Raw genomic sequence first — 19,549 nt, forward strand, 5'->3', positions numbered from 1 at the left:
GGAAGTTCCTTCCCGTTACAACAGATTAAAGCAATGTCACAAGTAAGTGTTATACTTTAGAAATAATTGCTCTTCGTGTTTGTGTCCATTTACTTTATTTTAATACAATTACCACAAAAGAACCACCATTCCCTTGTAATTAGCACAGATCACCTGAAGGTCCTAAATAAAAGAACTCATGAATGCATATGCACACAGTAAAGGATCTATTCAAAACAATAAACTGTATTACAAATGGAAACACAATGTTCAAGGTTTATGATTTAAATATTTTCAAGCTGTTTTCCATGTGGATGTCCAACATCTATGGTTATTCTAGCTAATCCACAGACTCTGTTTTTCCTAAAACATTTCTATTAAAAAAGGATTAAGAGTTAGGTGTTCCATATTGCCTTTGCATGTTGCAAGGTGTTTAATCTTTATCCAATATTGAGTCTTAGCCAAAATATTCCATATTACAATGGACAAAGAATGATCCCTCTGCTTACTTTTCCCATGATACTCTACCTTTCATAATGATTAGTATCATTGCCCTCTTGAATACCTAATTACATTCTTTGTTTTAGAATACACTTGTCAGCATTTATTGAACTTTATGTATTCCTTAGAAATGTAATAGGACTAAGATGATGGCTCCAGAGGAATAAATCTTATTTAGGTAATAAAAAGGAAAAAAAGGCAATATAATGCTTTAGATAGTCTTCAAAAACCTCTGATACCACTTCAAACATTTTCATTTTTTTCCTTAGTGTTCCAGGATCTACTATAGAATTTATAAATGGATTCTAGTTATGTCGAATGTCATAGTTCAGAGCTCTCTTGGACAAAGGCACACTGAAAACCAAAGAAGTAATTATGATTCAGATGGCCTTTTATGACATCTCCAATCTCTGGGAAAACCTCAGTACAAGGATACATGCTCTTAGACCAGACTCTTCATTCCAGGAAAATCAGTTTCAGCTTTGAAATGTATCCAAAGATGCCTTGACTACATGCATTGATAGTATATTCCAGAAGGGATACCAGTTTATTTGGGGTGAAGTCATAGGGGCCTGGGACTGAACAAAATATTTCCTATGCTTTCCAATTGAACAAAATTATAGATATCAGATGTCTATTCAGGACAAGCCATATTCAGTGAAGTAAAACTTGTGGTTCAGACCTGTCATTTGGCACTGCAGACAGTTAACTGCTTGCCAACATATAATTAGACTGAACCACTGTCTCAGCAAAATACTGACACTTTCTCCATAAAAGTATCAAACAAACAGGTTCTTCATTTTTAAAGTCACTGGCTAATAACTAAACACTGATCTTGTAGAACCTAAATACTGGCATGCAAGCTAGCAGTACTCTCTCAGAAGTCCTTACCGCAAGTTTTAGTACCTACTGACAGCAATGTGTGTATGAGAGAGGGAAATAGACACTATGGAAAACCAGCTTATTTTCACCTAAAAGTCCTAGACTAGGTTGATTGATTCTGGTGTAAGCTAGTCAGTGGAAGCAGAGGTAACCTCCAGAAGCACAGTGTTGCTAGGTGCCTGTACCCATATAAAATCAGACACCCATTAGCTTTTTATTGTTGTTTTACTTAACATGCTACTTGAAGACTAAATATTCTAGAGCATCCTACATAGCATTTTGGAGAGCAATAAGATAACTTAGCAATAGTCAAATGCTATGCCCAAGTGGATTGCCAAATGAGCATTGAGGAACCTAGGCTGACCAACTTTCATTCCTCTTCTGTCTCTGTTTTGGACTCTCAACTACTTGGTGCCACATCGCAGCTGCAGACTCATTTTGGAATTTCCCTCAGCTCCTGGGGCACCTTCACCTTGGAATATCAATCACCACACCAGTTTACCTCTTGTTTCCTATTAGTGAATTCCCCCTGGGGATCCTTCTTTAGGAATGGGTCCAGGTTGGCCAATCTTTAATCTACTGACTGTAGGTCTGACTTTCTGCCCTTTGACATCATGTCAGGACATAAGTACTTCCCACACCCATTTTCAGTTCCATTTTCTGTTCTGTCTTCCCTTCTGAGATCAGAAGCTCCTTGAAGGCAGGGACTGCTTTTCAGTTTTGCTGAAATTTGTATTTTTAGAATTTAGCAAAATGCCTGGCGCATAGCAAGTGCTTAATAAATATTTGTTGCTTTGCTGACTTGTCTTGCATAAAACACGGAGGCTGATGTTAAACCAGTGAATGAACTGATCATAGTGAAGTGTAGCAAATTACTCTTTTGTGATGTGTTAACATTTGAAACGGCAGGGCATAATGAAAAATATATTTGAATTGCCATTAGAAGACTTGGATTAATATCTTGTCTTTAGTTATCTGGCCATGAGAAAATTTCTTAACATTTAGAATCCTATTTCCTTGTTTATAGATTAGATATTATAATAATGGTAGTACCTACAGCACAGCACTCTTAGGAAGCTCCAGTGTGATGATATTTATTAAATGATTTGTCACCTTAAAAGCACTATGGAAGTAGAAGAAGAAGAAGAAGAAGAAGAAGAAGAAGAAGAAGAAGAAGAAGAAGAAGAAGAAGAACAAGAACAAGAACAAGAACAAGAACAAGAACAAGAACAAGAAGAACAAGAACAAGAACAAGAACAAGAAGAACAACAAGAAGAAGAAGAACAAGAAGAAGAAGAACAAGAACAAGAACAAGAAGAAGGACAAGAACAAGAAGAACAAGAAGAAGAACAAGAACCAGAAGAACAAGAAGAGGAAGAAATAAGGAGGAGGGGGAAAGAAGAGGAGGAGGAGGAAGGAGGAGGAGGAGAAAGAGGAGAAAGAAGAGAAAGAGGAACAGGAGGAGGAGGAAGGAAGGAAGGAAAGAGGGAAAGAAGGAAGGGAGGAAGAAAGAAAGGAAAGAAGGAAGAAAGAAGAGATAAAAGGAATAGAATTAGAATGGAGAAGATAAATTTATATAGTGCCAAATATATACCACACTTTGTACTAATTGTATTACAATTATATAACATTTCCCAAAACAGAGGTTTGATACTCAGATTCAATAAAATTCATTATCTTTCTGTCACCTCCTGGAACAAATACAAAAATCCTCTAATTAGTATTTAAAGCATTTCATAGCCTGTGCCCCTCTGATCTTTCCAATATTTTTACACCTTACTCCTTGATGCATAATCTTTGATCTTACACTGACCTGGATATTCCACAAATAAGACACTCTTTCTCTCAGTACTTGACATTCTTTCTGGCTGTCCCCATTTATAGAATGCTCTCCCTTTCCCACATCTTATCTCTCTGGTTTCCTTTAACTCCCAATTAAAATATCACTTTTCACAGGGAGCCTTCTCTAGCCCTTCTTAATTCCTTTAAAAAGTACTTTCCACCTTTAAATTATCTCTTATTTATTCTGTATATTGCTTGCTTTGCATATACTTATTTGCGTGTTTTCTCCATTAGACTGTAAGCTCCTTGATAGCAGAGACTGTCTTTTATCTTTGTTGCTGTTGTATCTATAGCACTTAACACAGTGAGTGGCACAGAACAGACACTTTAGAAATGTTTATTGAATGAATTTGTCCCTCACAGTAACTCTGTAAGGCAAGTTCTATCATTATCTCCATTTTATAGGTGATGAAACTAAAGCAAACAGAGGTCAGTTGACTCGCTCAGGGTCCCACATTTAGTAAGTATCTAATGCTAGGTATGAACTCAGCTTTTCCTGACTCAAATCCCAGTGCCCTTTATTTCTTCCAAGATTGAGTAGTTTCTTTCTTTTTTTCATATCTAGTAGGGTCATCTGGATTTATTGTGAATTAACAGTATACAATATTTCATTAACTCATCACAACTGTACTATGCATGGGGCTATTACCAAGTACTTTTTTGGTCTTGTTTAAATCTTATCTTTATTATGTAAATTAATAACAATGTTTTATCATTTATTCCTACCAGTGATATTAGAGAAATATTTGGAAATGTTATGCTTTAGGGGAAACTAGATGGCTCAGTGGATAGAGAGCCAGCATGAGAGATGTGAGGTTCTGAATTCAAATTTGACTTCAGATAATTCCAAAACAAGAATGTGGGGAAGTCATTGATTGTCTAACCCTTACCACTAGTTTACCTAGGAACTAATAATAATACTATTCATTCTAAGATGAAAGTTAGTATAATAATAACAATAACAACAAACATAGTAGTAGTAAAAAATAACTTAGATGATAAAATTTCATGCCTTTCTTGACTTTGATGAAATAATTCACTATCTTAACAATGATTGTCATCTTCTTATCCTCATCTGATTAGCTGTTCCAGTAATATACTTCTTTTGCTAATTTTCATGACATTTTCAAAAGTTGTCTTCATATGAGAAGTAAAATGAAGCATACACTTTGCAGATAGCACAAGTTAGAGGAAACAATAAAACCACAAAAATCAATGGAGAAATAAAGAGTTTGGTTTCAAAGGCAAGCTAGTTGCAAACTAGAAAAGGGTATCAATGTCCTGGCTTTACAATAACCTGTCTATCCTTTGTTCACTGAATTAAACTTTACTGATCACAGCTTCATGGTTTTCTCATTAACATCAAGTAATATATTCTTTATAGTTTAAACTTTGTTGGGTGCTCACAAGATATTTTCATGTGTCTAAAAAACAAAACAAAATTAAATCACATGCCTTAATCTCTCCAGACCGGGAATAGGAATTATAATTCATTATGTTTTCAACTCTTCTTAAATCCAAATGTTATAAAAATGTTTACATTAGCTAAAAGGACACAAATCTGATTTGTTAATACAGTGGTACCTTACCACATGAGTTTAATTAGTTCCATGGTCAAACTGATCACTCAATTTGCTTATGGGTCAAATTGAATTTCCCTATTTAAATGAATGGAAATGCAATCAATCCATTTGATACCAAAAAAACACATGAATTTTTATATGCTTTTAAATATTAAAATGTACTTTATAAATAACAAATATGTTTATAGATAATAAGAAAGAATGTAAAAAAATAAACCAGTTTCTGAAATGTTGTTTACCTTCAAGGTCAGACAAAGTTGCTGATGGAGGTTTTCATTTCATGTGCTGTTGTTTGACATAACTTACTCTCTACACAAGTACCTCTACATTTAAATGAAAAATTGACCTTACACATTACTTATGATATGTAACTTGTACTATTTTTTTTACTTTATTTAATTAGCATTTTCTTCATTGAATTTTGCCTTGTTTTGCCACATTTTCCTTGATTTCACTTAGAAGCTGTTTCAACCAAAACCTTTCCAAAGAAGTTTTTTTCTTCCTCCCTGTCAGAAACTTTAAAAAATATGTGAAACAAGTGTCATCACGCAGCTCCAAAACACGAACTGTTGCAACCTTTTCTGGGTGTGTCTTTTTATCAATTATTTAATTTTTTTTCCAAATCCTCAACGATTCATTAATCTTGATTGTACTGATTACTTCATCAACCTTAGGCTCCTCCCATGGATGGAAGCTCATGATTCAGATATCCATTCATGATTTAAAGCAAAAAATCGCAGTCATGTAAAAATAGACTCAAATCCAGGACTTCAAAACCCACAAGCCTTTGCTCCACTTCCCCAGAATGCTTTATAATCTCACCTGGGCCGAGAGCGAGATGGGGTATTTAAACCTGGTTGTGAATAGGCTCGGCCTCTTTTGAACTTCTGTTTTGGAGCAGACGTGTCTCTTTCATGATGTGAGGTTATCTTGTCCAGGCCTCTGGCCTAGGCACATATTTTTCTTATTCTATATTTTCTTTAATCCTTAACCTTTAATAAACCTCTAAAAAATATAATACTCCTTGCAGAGAGAAACTAATTTCTATATGTCTCAGTTTTCCTAAATTTTAATCTTTACAGTTAGCGACCTAATGGGAGAAAAGACTCTCCATCTTCTGATTCTTTTCTGATCTTAAGTTCAACTTTTAATAGCTAGTGCCTAAAAAATTCTTTTTGATCCACTTTTCTCTGGCTGAGGTTTTTTTTTTACCCTCGCAAAGCTGCTGCTCGTTCCAGCCATTAGCTCCTGGCCTTGCCTGCCTGTTTGCTGTTTGCCTCTCACCTGACTGCCTTGTTCTGCCTGCCTGTTTTTTTTTTTCCTGCTGCTTCTACTGACCTCTCTTCATCCTCACCTGGTCCCGGCCCTACCCACTCTGGTGGCCCACTACGGCTCTGGCTCCTGCTCCTGGCCTCTCACCTGGTACCCTCTCTCCTGGCCCTGCCTGCCTGTGTTCCTGCCTGCACCCATCTGCTGGTCCCACTGCCTGCCTGTTTCTATGCCCCAGACCCACGCCCATGACTCCAGCGGCTCATCACCCAGGCTGCTGGTAGCAGACCCAGTTTCTTCAGGATCAAAAACCGGCTGGTAACAAAGGGGGTAATTTTCCCTTGGGCTAAGATTAGCCACATGGACTGGGACAGGAGGAGGTATCAGAGGAGGGGAGAGAGAAAAAAAAAGGTAGAAGAAACAGACTTTTCCAAACAGGAACTTAAAAGCAATGGGCTATTTAAAAGGATACCTTTTGACTGTTCTGGTAATTTTATTGACTTCACCTGCCCTCCTTTTAGCTAACTTTGGGGAAAAAAACTCTGCTTCTCAGTGAACTGAGAGCCAGGCCTAAAGACATGCGGTCCTGGGTTAAAATCTGGCCTCAGATACTTCCCAGATGTGGGGTCCTGGATGGGTCCCTTAACCCCCATTGCTTAGCCCTTACCACTCTGCATTCTGACAATAGACATTTAACTGGATAATTAATAATAAAAAAAAACACCTAAGGAACTTCAAAGAGACTAGAGGTTATATATTTTAAGGCATTTAAGACTCCAATGGTTTATAAAAAAATCTATGTATTTCTATTGCATTTTGCTGTTTGCTTGGTTTAAGGTTTAACTTTGTGATTTTAAATTCATATATTACTGAATTCAATATTATTCTGTTATACTGAATCATTTTAATGTACTGAGTTTTGAGTACTGTTATATTCTGTTTCTTTCCTCCTATAACTATTGAACAAATATCATTGTGATTAAGCCCATATATGAAAAAATAGCTTTTTTCTATTTTTGCCTTTATAAATTGTCACAAAAAGGATAGATGGATTTCAGAACTGGTTACAATTGCTATAGCAACCTTTGAAAAATTTACTGTGCTAAATAATTTGTCTCAATTGATTTTAAGGGTTTTTTAAATATTATTTTTGTATTTTTTTAACAATCTCTGGTTATTTTTGCCTGCCCCTACCACGAGGTAAGGCCCATCGCTGAAGTGGAATACAATTATAACCCCCAACCTTCCTGCATTTCTAAATATGTGAATGAAAGTTGGGGCAGTTAATCTCAGGGCATGTGTACTCCTAACAAAGCCTCCAAAAAAGGAGCATCTCTCATTTATACTCTTCAGCTCATTATTTTACTTCCACCAGAATGATATATAGATTTCTTGATTATGTTCTTAACCCAAGATGAGTTTTACTTTGTTTAAAAATATGTTTAAATACCAAGGTTGAAAGATTTGCTATGATTGTAAAAATTGTGACAAATATCCATCAATTCATTGGTTTTAAAAAATGCCATAAAGCAACTTATGTGAAATATGATAGTGTGTTTGTTTGCTATTTTAATTAATTGGGCTATTGAGAATTTGGGGGATATTGATATCTATATATTTGTACTACTGTTCAATTCATTTGTCATACTCACAGTAGAGCATGGCCAGACATGAAGAGGAAATGGATCTCATTTTTGGTGAGAAAGCCTTGTATTCTATATTTTCTTAGCTGACACAGTGTGTCAATGATTATAAGCTACATTTTTGAATTTTTAAAAATTCTTTTATTATATATTTTTTGCATGTGCAATATACTATTTTAGTTTTTTTAATTTTTTCTCTCCTTTTTCTATTTAAAGCACGTCACCAACATTAAGATTTTCTTTAACTTTTTTATTTTTTCAGTACTATAAGTTTAAGATACATTTGCTAATGCATGCCCTAAAAAGCTAGACTATAAAAATGATGCCACTAATTATTTAAAAAATTGTGGGACTTTGCTTAATGATTCTGTCTGATTCCAGGACAAGATATACACAACAGAGCCATTGCACAGAGCCAAATAAAAGCCAATCCAGGATGGATTGATGCACTTCTAGGCCAATACAAAGGTCTTGAACCTAGTGTGAAGAGTTGAGCTTACTGTGTTTAACATGTTGTTAAGACATAGGCTTTCCTTGTGTCCACACTCACTCTGAAAATACTCACAGATGAGTATCCCCGAAACCTTGGCTCATATAATCTGGTCCCCTTTTCTGCCTTTCATAGTGTGATAACTTTCTGTAGTCCTGGCCACTGACTGGGTAAATGCATCATTGCTTAGATCATTTAATTGGGCCCTGATTCAAAGACCTATTATAGATTTATTTTTCTTTTTACTTGGAATTTTTACACATAAGTCTTTTATAGTCTATATTTTCATCCAGAAATTTTCATTTTTATTTGGATTTTCTGATATCTTTTAATATCTCTTACCAATTGATTCATATACCTTATATCTCAGCCATGCATTCCTAAGTGATCCTGTATTTGCCAATAACTCTCTTAATGGGGGAATGTAAAAATATTATTATTTAAATTGCAAAGTTTAAATTCTTTTTGAGAAGAACTTTAGGTAAAGAAACATGATACCTCTCTGAATCCAGAAACTGAACTGTTGGAGAAGCCACCATGAAGAAGCCCCCAGACCACAAGCTGCAAAAAAATGAACTTTGGGTGTAGTTGATTGAACATTTATTTGTATGTATACTTTCATGCCAAAGGGGACTTCCCCCTAACTGGCTTTTTGTCAATGAGTTTTTATTGGTTTTGGGGTATTTTCCCCCCTTATCCTCAAATTATTGTAATCTTTAAGTTGATTGTTTTCATGATCCTTTTTGGGGAAACTTCTTCCCCGATAATGATCAAATGGTGAAATGTAAAAATAGACTCGCATCCAGGACTTCAATACCCACAAGCCTTTTCTCCACTTCCCCAGAATGCTTTATAATCTCACCTGGGCCGAGAGCGAGATGGGGTATTTAAACCTGGTTGTGAATAGGCTTGGCCTCTTTTGAACTTCTGTTTTGGAGCAGACATGTCTCTTTCATGATGTGAGGTTATCTTGTCTAGGCCTCTGGCCTAGGCACATATTTTTCTTATTCTGTATTTTCTTTAATCCTTAACCTTTAATAAACCTCTAAAAAATATAATACTCCTTGCAGAGGGAAACTAATTTCTACATGTCTCAGTTTTCCTAAATTTTAATCTTTACAGTCATGACTGCTGGTACCTCAAATTGTTTTTTTACTTAAGATGCTCATGTATCAAGGTACCACTATAGTTGTGTATGAGTTGGTACTTGTAAAATCCATTCTTTGTCAAGGTGAACAACAGTATATAAAAGGACTGTAGATGTGCATCTAATCAATTCTCTTCTCCTATGTGACCATACATCACTAATTAACCATAATAATAGCTTAAACATTTGGAATGGAATGGAATCTGACATATGATTTCACTGGAAGAACTTCCAATGAGGAAATCTCACATCTCAATTCAGATTGTCATCTGCCCTACAATTTGTAATCTTAGAGATATGATTACAAAATTGAGAGAAAGTGATTTGCTCAGATCACTCAGCTAATATGTGGGAGAACCTATATTTTTAAATCAAAGCCAGATTTCTATTTACAAAACCATCTTGCTTTGTAACACTTTAAAATTTGCAATACACTTTTCCTCAAAAGCTTTTAGGTAGTTACTGCAAATGTTACATTGTATAGATGAGGCAAATGAGCTATCCAGAGGCTCATAATCACACAGTTAGTAATTAAATCTGTTCTTCTTTTTCACTTTTTATATTTTCAAAAATTATCCAATCAAAAGAAACAAAATTAAAGGCAAATGATAACTCATGCCAGCAAGGAAGTAGTCATTTCATCCCGTAAATATTTGACTCTGAAGAATCTCTCAAGAGACATTCCTTGCATTTTATATGTGTACACACGTACACATTTGCTTTTCTATATATGAAATGAATGCTATTTACATATAACACATATATAGATATATAAATAAATCTATAATAGAGTATATATATATATATATATATATATATATATATAAATACATGATGCACTAAAATATACCATATATGTATATCCCATAATGTTCTAAGGAGAGATTTTTACTTTATGTGTCCAACCACATTCTTCATCCCCTAGTTCTCAGTTATGTCCATACTACATATTCAGATAGTGAAAATGGAGAAAATGTGGCTATGAACTTGGCTCACATAGTAACATGACTATCTAAATCTCAATGAGCAAGGAACAAGGTATCTATTCCAATGAGAAGCACCTTTATTTGAATACTGTATAACTTTTAGCAAACTGGCCTCCTGGGCAGTATATTTTGCCATGTTTTTCATTGGTTGCTATGTACTAATCTTACTTGTGAACAAAACTGAGAGAAGATGAAAGAAAGAAATAGGACAAAACAGAAAAAATGCACATTAGGAACAGTGATGTCCCAAAGACAATTAAATTCTTCAAGTTTTAGAGCATTCACACTACATTTAAAAATGCATTTTCTGAGGTTTATTAAAATAAACGATATGTTATTTATTTTCAATAAAGTAACATAAACCCTGGCCTTAGAGCAGCAGTCATAAATGTTTTAAAGTGTTATGAAAAGAGAATAACAACATATCATTCAAAGCCACTAAATTCAGAATAACCACATCTGCTCCAAGTTATTTTATGTTCTCCTACAGGCTTTCCATTAAAAAAAAATCTTTTTTATTATTCTGCTACTTACTTTACTGGAAAACTTTGAAAAAGAATTTGAAATAGACTTGATCTTAGAGAGGGACATGATGAATTAGAATTCTGTTTAAGAATTCAAATTAGTTTTACAGAAGAGTTAACTTGATATTGAGCCAAGATGAGCTGGTAGATGATGAGGAAATGACAGGGGCAGGTTCAAAATGTGACTATTGGACTTTGCAGAAGACATTTTACAATGTGGTTCTTTGGGGAAATTTTCTGGAAATAGATTGCATGCAGTAAGGGTGAAGGATGCCTTTTTTTTTTTTGAGGGTAAAGGGGTAGAAATATATTCTGAAGTGTTAAGGTTTTATAATATTCATTAGGATGTTATGATATGGGACCCCCTTCTGTAATTAACTTTAGAAATATAAACCTTATTTGATCAAATGGTATTCTCTAAAAGAAGGAAAGGTATACCTGTGATTACAAATAGTTATGGAGCTGTCCTTTGGGACAGATGATCTGTTTTGTGCACTCCATCATGATATCTATTTTTTTTTTGTCTTTTATTTATTGGTATCTCCTTCAGAAATCTGGTAAGAAAAATAAATTTAGGTAAAATGAAGATGTGAAATATTGCATATTGAGAGCTCTGTCTAAGATTTTATAGAAATATAGGTCCTCCAATAACAGAAGAGCATTATTTTATGTTAATTATGTTTCTCATTTTCTCTCTCCCCTCCTCCCCCTACCCATTCCTTCTCCTTAGCCATTTCTCTGTCTCTTCTCTCTCTCTCTCTTTCTCTCTCTCTCTCTCTCTCTCCATATATATATATATATATATATATATATATATACGTCAATCTCTCAATTGCTGTCTCTGAGTGTCTAGGTTTCTCTCTTTGTTTCTGTTTCACTCTGTCTCTGTGTCTTCCTCTGTCTGTCTTTTTATCTATTTTTCTGGCTTAGTCTCTCTCTCCCCCTGTTTCTGCCTTTATCTCTCAATCTCTGTCTCTCTGTGTTTCGATTTTTTCCCCTGAACCTGTATTTCTCTTTTTCTTTGTCCTGTATCTCTATATTTCTCATGTACTTTTCTGTTTCTCTGTCTTTACCTCTGTCTTACTCTCTTTCTCCTTCTCTCTTTAATATTGTTTTAGATGTAGAGAAGGGCCATACAGTCAATACATATAAAAATTAGAATGATTTTCTGATGTTGAGGTCAGCTTTCTGTGCTTTACATTCTGTTGGCTTTGAGTCATCTTTTAAAATTCATGTATTTATTAGGGGAATGACATATCTTAGTAGAAAATAAAGATTTCAGATAGGTTTATTCATAGCTTACAAACTGAGGGCCTTTCTCTAGTCTGAGGGAGGCTAGTGAGATAGAGAAAGCAGGTAGCATCACAGGTATACTTCCTTTTCTTCAAAATGTTGTCACAGATGAGAAAGAAGAAAATGAAAGCGAATTCTGAAGTTAACAAAAAAGCATTTGAAAGATGTATGCCAGCCACTTTCTTTTTTTCCCTTGGAAATCTTTTTATTATAAGTGGAGCAGAATAACTGAATGAAGTTTAGATGATTACATTATTTTTAAACCCTTACCTTCCATCTTGGAATTAATATTGTATATTGGTTCCAAGACAAAAGAATGAGAAAGGCTAGGGAATTGGAGTTAAGTGACTTGCTCAGGGTCACACAGCTAGGAAGTATCTGAGGCCAGATTTGAACCTAGGACCTCCCGTCTCTAGGCCTGGCTCTCAAACCACTGAACCACCCAGCTGCCCCCTAGGTGATTACATTTTTGTTGGTAACATCAAAAGCATTGTAGTCTGGAGCAAGTTGGACATGGACCTTTTTCACTCCTTCAGGTTGGATCAGTGTGTTGACCTTGGCCACACTGATGTCATACAGCTTCTTTACCACCTTCTTGATCTGATGACTGTTGGCCTTGATGTCTACAATGAAGACAGGTGTATTTTCTCAATCTCATTCATAGCAGATTCAGTGGTCAAAGGTAGCTTAATGAAGGCATAGTGATAAAACCTGTTTCTCTAAGGGACACTTTTCCTAGGGTATTTAGGCTGCTTTCAATGTCTTAATGCCTTGGGTCCCTGGAAGGTGTTTGGGGTTCATATCTTCTTTTTGTGACTGTGGACACTGTTCAAAACTGCTTTCTTGGCTTTCAAGGTCTTGAACTTCACTTCTGCTTGGTTGGATCAACTGCTTCCTTCTTCATTTTCAATGTTATCTTGGAGAAAACCCAAAATCATATTCTAAACATGCTTTCTTCCTAGGTATGTGATTCAGAATGCCATATTAGGCAATAATTTAATATTGAACTACTCCTAAAGATTAGAATTACTTAAGATCCATCTAAAATATGTCTTTTTTTTTCTTCCAGGAAACTTTCTACAGTTATGTATAAAAAAAATTTAGAACTATGCCCAAAGGGTGCTAAAAGACTGTCTGCCCTTTGATCCAGCCATAGCACTGTTGGGTTTGTACCCCAAAGAGAATAAGGAAAAGACTTTTACAAGAATATTCATAGCTGCACTCTTTGTGGTGGCCAAAAATTGGAAAATGAGGGGATGCCCATCAATTGGGGAATGGCTGAACAAACTGTGCTATATTTTGGTGATGGAATACTATTGTGCTAAAAGGAATAATAAACTGGAGGAATTCCATGGAGACTGGAATGATCTCCAGGGAGTGATGCAGAGTGAGAGGGGCAGAACCAGGAGAACATTGTACACAGAGACTGATACATTGTGGTGCAATCGAATGTAATGGACTTTTCCATTAGTGGCAATGCAGTGATCCTGAACAACCTGGAGGGATCTATGAGAAAGAACATTATCCACATTCAGAGGAAAAACTATGGAAGTAGAAAAACAGAAGAAAAATAACTACTTGATTACATGGGTCGTGGGGATATGATTGGGGATGTAGACTCTAAAGGAACATCCTAGTGCAAACATCAACAACATGGACACATGTAATACCCAGTGGAATTGCACATCAGCTGCAGGAAGGGTAGGTTTAGGGGAGTGAGGGGAATATTGTCATTATTGTAACCAAGGAATAATGTTCTAGATTGACTAAATAAATTAATTCAAATTGAAAAAAATCAATAAAATACACTAAAACATAGGCAATATTAAGTTTTAAAAACTAAGTTGATAGCCCACATGGATCCTTGTGTACAAATTAGTGATCTTCATTTCTACTTGAGCTTGACCCCTTACTCTAGGCCACTAAGACTCCCAAATTGAAGAGGAGTTAACTTGCTTTTGTAGGATTTTCCTAACTCTGGAATTCCTTTTATCAGTGAGATTAAAACTCCAGTGCCTACCTTTATCCAAAAATAAATCTGAATATAGAGGAAAAGAAATAAAGCAGTATCTAAAATGACAATTAAGAAATAAGATAGAAATTCAGATTTAATTGTAAGATAATCTAAACATGATTCAAATTTTAGTTATTTTGAGGGGCAATCACTATAAATCTAATGGTTTATTTCAAATTATAATGAATTAGATCTCACACTACTCAGCTGTAAGACCCTGGATTACAAAGGTTTGGATCTGGCCCAATTTTAATTGGCCCTTTTCTTCTTGAGATAAAAATCTGACACTTTCTCTTTACATAATTTTTTTCCTGTGTGATTTACTGGATAAAATCCAATTTGTAGTGATTGTAGTCTGATTGCACTCTATTTTTATTTGTTGAATATTTTTAATTCTTATAGAAGTTATAAATATATTTCTCAAAGAACATTTATTTAAAAAACTAGTAAACCATTCTTAAACACAGACACTATAGTCAATACTTCTAATTTTGTAGGCCTCTTTCTTTGTTTGATTCTTAATGTTTTATAATGATCTGTGTATTATCATATGGCTAAAAATTCTGACAAGGTTCCATGTTAAGAAAATCTCTAGACATTACTCTAATAAATTCCCCCAACATAAATTAAGTTTATAAACAACTCATTTTTTCCCAATGGATTGTTATCTCTCAAAAATAACCACATACTGAAATATTTCATGCTTGATTTAATAAAGACAACTCTTATTCTTTCATCATATTTATCATCTCCTATAACATTCTCTTTTCCCAAAACAAAACTTTACTTTTTTGGGCCAGAATATCATCTAACATTTCCATTTTATTTATGGTATTTGTTGACTCTTTCCATAAGACTTCAAATATTCTAATGAAAACAAAATCATTCTATCATCTGAATATTTCCCCAAGTCTGAAGTCCTTGCTTGAGTGGTTATTAGAGTTTTCTCTGCAATGATTCTCAGTTCCAGGTAAACACAAGCACTGGGGAGAACAGATTGTAATTCTGTAAAATACATATTTTTCTATTGTAGTGTAGAATTGTAAAAATGTAAATTAATGAAAAAAACTGGGCAATTTGAAAATAGTACAATGTAAAATAAATGAAAAAAATGAATGGACAGAACATTGAAACACCCAATTCAAATGCTTCCCAAAGAGGACATTCATATCTTTAAATCTATATTTAGATCAATATAAATAGAAAAAAAGAGTTTGAATATAAAATTCTTTCTCCATATTCGTAGATGTGCCCAATTTCCTCAAAAGTAAATCTATACCCCAATTCGTATTTATATTATTACCATTTGAGAATAAAATCCAAATCCTATATGTCTGTTAGGATACTCTATTAATTTTTCCACTTCACTGCCATTTCCTTAATATGTCCCACAATAAAATTGTCAGGTTTTTTTTTTTCCTGCACAAAAGCTCTCCCTTTCAAGAATTCTTTCATTTTTCAAGTTTCCAAGGTAAAAAGTCTTAGAGTCATTTTATAATATAGCTCTCCTTCACTAATATGTGGTCACTTAACATGCTATGTCAAAATTCCTTTTATCATTTCCCCCACCCATTACTTAACCTGGCACTAACCTAGTCCAGATCTTCATTACTCACTACCTTTATAAAGGTACTATAATTTAATCAATAGAGAGTTAGGATTGGAATCAGGAAGACCTTGAATTAGATGCTTATTAGCTGTGCCTATGGGCAAGACATCGAATTTCTTTGTACTTATTTCCTCACCTGTAAAATTAGACAATTGGACTAGATGATCTCTATGGTTCTTTCTGGATCTAAAGAGAGGAAAGAACAGTCAGAATCATTGTGGTATAGAATCTTACGCTATAGAGAATTAGAAGAGGAATAAGAAATGTAGTGATGGGGAAGGGAGTAAATTAAGGGAGGGAGAAGTTGGGGGTGATTAAAAGACCCTGTAAAGAAGTAGGAAGGAATTTGAAGAGTGCTGCTGGGAAGGAAAGTAATATAAGTGAGGGAGGAAGGGGGAAGTGATTAAAAATAACACTGGTGTGAAGGGAAAGAGTGAACAAGAAAGGGCAGGATCGAAAGAGGAAACCAAGATGGAGGGGAATACACATATGGTAGTTATAATTATGAATGTAAATGAGATGAACTCACCCATAAAACAGAAGTGGATATCAGAGTTGATTATAAAAAAAGCAGACCCCTACTATATATGTTGTTTACAAGAAACACATTTGAAGCAGGCACACACAAAATAAAGGTAAGAGGCTGGAGATGAATCTATTGGGCTTCAACTTAAACAAAATAAGTAGCAACCATAATCTTAGAAAATCTAAAGCAAAAAATAGATCTGATTAAAAGAGATAAGGAAGATAATTACATATTGATAAAAAGCAGATACCAGTATAGACAATGAAGAAATACCAATACTCAACATATATGCATCAAATGGTAAAACATTCAGATTTTTAAAGGAGAAACTAAAGATCTTAAGGAGAAAACAGAGAGTAAAACTAAACTAGTAGGGGACTTCAACCTTCCTCTATCATAATTAGATAAACCTAACCAAAAAATAAATAAGAAAAAATAAAGGAAATAAATTAAATTTTAAAAAAGGTAGATTGAATAGCTCTCTGGAGAAAATTTAATAGGGATAAAAAGGAATATGCCTTTTTTTCAACAGCATACTAAATGTATACCAAAAAAGACCAAGTATCGGGGCATAAAACTTCACAACCAAACAAAGAAAAGCAGAAATAATAAATGCAAATTTTTCATATCATAAAGCAATAAAAATTATAATCAATAAGGGTTCATGGAAAAGCAAATTAAAAAAATAAAAACTAAATAATCCAATTCTTCAAAATGGGGGAGCCAAAGAACAAATTATAGAAACAATTACTGATTTCATTGAAAAGAATGACAATGAAGAAACCACATATCAAAATATATGGGATACACTGAAAGCAGTAATGGGAGGAAAATTTATATCTCTGAATGCTTATATCAATAAAATAGAGAAAACAGAGATCAATGATTTGGGCATGCAACTTAAAACAATAGAAAAAGAACAAATTAAAAACCTCCAATTAAAAACTAAATTGGAAATCCTTAAAAACAAAGGAAAAATTATTAAAATTGAAAGTATAAGAAATATTGAACTAATGAATAATAATGAGAGCTGGTTATATTTAAAAAAGTAGAGTATTAGGTGATTTCACTTCCAATGAGGAAGAAATTAAAGCAATTTTTAGAACCTATTTTGCTCAATTATTTGATAATAATTCTGATAATCTAAACAAAATGGATGCATATTTGCAAAAATATAAATTGTGTAGATTAACAAAAGAAGAAAAAGAATACTTAAATAATCCCATCTCAGAATAATAAATTGAGCAAGCTATTCATGAATTCCCCAACAAAAGATCCCCTGGCCTGATGGATTCACAAATGAATTCTATCAAACATTTAAAGGACCATTGATTTCAATACTATACAAACTATTTTGCTCATGCAAAGGAGTCCTACCAAATTCTTTTTATGATACAAAAGCAGTGATGATCATAAGCAAGGAAGACCAAAAACAGAGAAAGAAAATTACTGACAGATTTCTTTAAAGAACATTGTGCATTTTGAAGTGGACCTAAATTCTGGGAGACGACATCTCCCAGAACTCACTATTGCAACTTCTCCTGACACTTCCCATTTCCTTTGCGGAAAGGGTCAGAAGGAGAATAAAAAAGGAGAGAAGTGCAAGTTTTGGTGACTTTTTCCCCCTAACATAGGTGGAGAGCTGCTGGAGATCTAGCTTTCCCTGCCTGTTCTAAACTTTCCCTTTCTAACCCTAAATAAACCTACCTAACTTTCCCTGGATTCTAGCCTAATTTAATATACTCCCTAGTCTACCTACAAAGAACCCTGGTCACCTTCCTTCCCTTCCTATTTGTATCTTTCCCTCCATTTCCCTACCTCATTTCTGGGGACCAGAAAGGGACTTGAACCTGCCTGCCTGCCTCCCTGCTTGCTGCCCTGCCTCACTACCTACTGGTAAGCTTTAAATTCCCTGCCTCACCAGAAATGAATTTAAGAAAACAAATTAATTAAACCTCACAAGTTCAATTCTGCACCTCTGGTTTGATCAGGATCTCCTGGAACAGTATGCAGTCTCCAGGGGCATCTTCCACAAGGAGTTCAGTCTCTGGATTCCAGGAGGCAGCAAATTTCTTACCCTTTCTGAGACTTAAAAATTAATGTATCATAACTCAAGTGTTATATTTATAAGATTTATTAAAATAAAAACTAGAGTTAAAAGGAGCCAACTAACTCCAGCTGTGATCTTGATAAGAAAGAGAGAGAGGGAGGAGTTACAGAAAACTTAGAGAAATGTGACCTGCAATGTAGTAGAGAAAGGAGAAGAATTCTGGGAAATACTGAAGGACTTCTGGGGATGAAGCCCAAGGGTTCAGAATTCCAATTAATACACCTTAAAATAACTTAAACTTTTTTCTTATAAAAGCACATCATCCATGCAAAAATCTTAAGAAAAATATTAGCAAAGAGACTACAACAATATATCTAAAGAATTATTCACTATGATCAGGTGGGGTTTACATCAGGGATGCAAGGCTGATTTAATATTAGGAAAACCATCAGTATATTTGACCATATGAATAATCAAAATAGAAGGTGGGAATTCTAGAGTTAAAAGGGGATAATGTAGGTGGCTCATAGGTGGCAGATTTGGAGGGGAGGAGAGTGCTTGGGCCACTCCTCTCCCCTCTCTACACTCCCTGAGGACATTCCTCACTTCACCTGCTTCTCTGCCCAGCAGTCCAATGGGAGTTCTTTCTCCATACCCTGTGTTGGGGAAGGGGGAGACAGGGATACCCAGCACTTGGTGGGGAGATGGGGCATGCCACTGGGTCTGGGGAATGGAGTCGGGGTAGGGCCTGACACTCAATCTCCAAAAGGTTCATCATCACTGATGATGATCACTGATCTAGGGCAATTCACCTGTTTCACCTCCACAAAAGCACATTCTGCTATGGACATTGGTATGGGATAGGCAAAGGACTCTCAAGAAGAATGCATTTCTGAAAGATTTAAACCCAGACTAGCAGCATTATTAACTACAATTATACTTGACCAGAGGTTTAGTACTTAAAATCCTATAAAATAAAGTAGAAAGTAGGATTTCTAATTAAAACAAGTTGAGGGACCAGCTAGGTAGCACAGTGGATTGAGAGCCAGGCCCAGAGATGGGAGGTCCTGGGTTCAATCTGGTCTCAGACACTTCCTAGCTGTGTGACCCTGGGCAAGTCACTTGACTCACATTGCTTAGCCTTTACCACTCTTCTGCCTTTGAACCAATACACAGTATTGATTCTAAGATGGAAGGTAAAGGTTTAAAGG

The 19,549-nt window shown here is 34.9% G+C and overlaps 1 pseudogene; it reads right to left on the reverse strand.

The window, feature by feature from the left end:
- Positions 1-12,245: 12,245 nt before the first annotated feature.
- On the reverse strand, positions 12,246-19,189 carry LOC107649238 (60S ribosomal protein L23a-like; annotated as a pseudogene).
- Positions 19,190-19,549: the final 360 nt, after the last annotated feature.

The sequence above is a fragment of the Monodelphis domestica genome, chromosome 6 (genome assembly GCF_027887165.1).
Source record: "Monodelphis domestica isolate mMonDom1 chromosome 6, mMonDom1.pri, whole genome shotgun sequence".
NCBI lineage: Eukaryota > Metazoa > Chordata > Mammalia > Didelphimorphia > Didelphidae > Monodelphis > Monodelphis domestica.